General features: G+C 42.1%; 1 non-coding gene across 1 annotated transcript; it reads right to left on the bottom strand.

Moving 5' to 3' along the window:
- Positions 1–384: 384 nt before the first annotated feature.
- LOC112787172 (small nucleolar RNA R71) lies at positions 385–491 on the bottom strand. The gene has a single exon (XR_003194601.1). It is a non-coding gene; the product is annotated as a small nucleolar RNA R71 (small nucleolar RNA).
- Between the last annotated feature and the right edge of the window lie 207 nt (positions 492–698).

The raw sequence follows: 698 nt of genomic DNA on the forward strand, positions 1-698 counted from the left end.
TGGGGATGAGCAACAAAGGAGAGTGCTTGGCTTTTATTCTGCCCCTACTACAGATCTTTAGGGAAAAAGCATTGTGGTGCCTCCTATAGTTGCGAACAACTTTGAGTTGAAGCCACAATTGGTCACCCTGGTGCAACAAAATTGCCAGTATCATGGACTTCCTCATGAAGATCCAAATCAACTTATATCTAATTTTCTGCAGATTTGTGATACGGTAAAGACAAATGGAGTGAATTCTGAGGTGTACAAACTCATGCTCTTCCCGTTTGCTCTGAGGGATAAAGCAAAGCTATGGCTAGATTCCCAACCCAAGGAGAGTCTGGATACTTGGGACAAGGTTGTTACTGAGTTTCTTACTAAATTTTTCCCACAAAGAAGCTGACTAAGCTTAGGTTGGAGGTTTAGACTTTCAGGCAGAAGGATGGTGAAACTCTTTATGAAGCTTGGGAGAGATACAAGCTACTAACTAGGCAATGCCCTCCGGACATGTTCTCCAAATGGACCCAACTAGATATCTTTTATGAAGGCTTGGGTGAGATGTCCAAGATGAGCTTAGATACTTCTGCAGGTGGTTCATTGCACAAGAAGAAGACACCAAAGGAGACTATTGAGCTTATTAAACTGGTTGCTAGCAACCAATATTTATATTCATCTAACAGGAATCCTATGAACTCTGAGGCTCCTTAGAAGAAGGGTGT

Source organism: Arachis hypogaea, chromosome 20 (genome assembly GCF_003086295.3).
Source record: "Arachis hypogaea cultivar Tifrunner chromosome 20, arahy.Tifrunner.gnm2.J5K5, whole genome shotgun sequence".
Taxonomy (NCBI): Eukaryota; Viridiplantae; Streptophyta; class Magnoliopsida; order Fabales; family Fabaceae; genus Arachis; species Arachis hypogaea.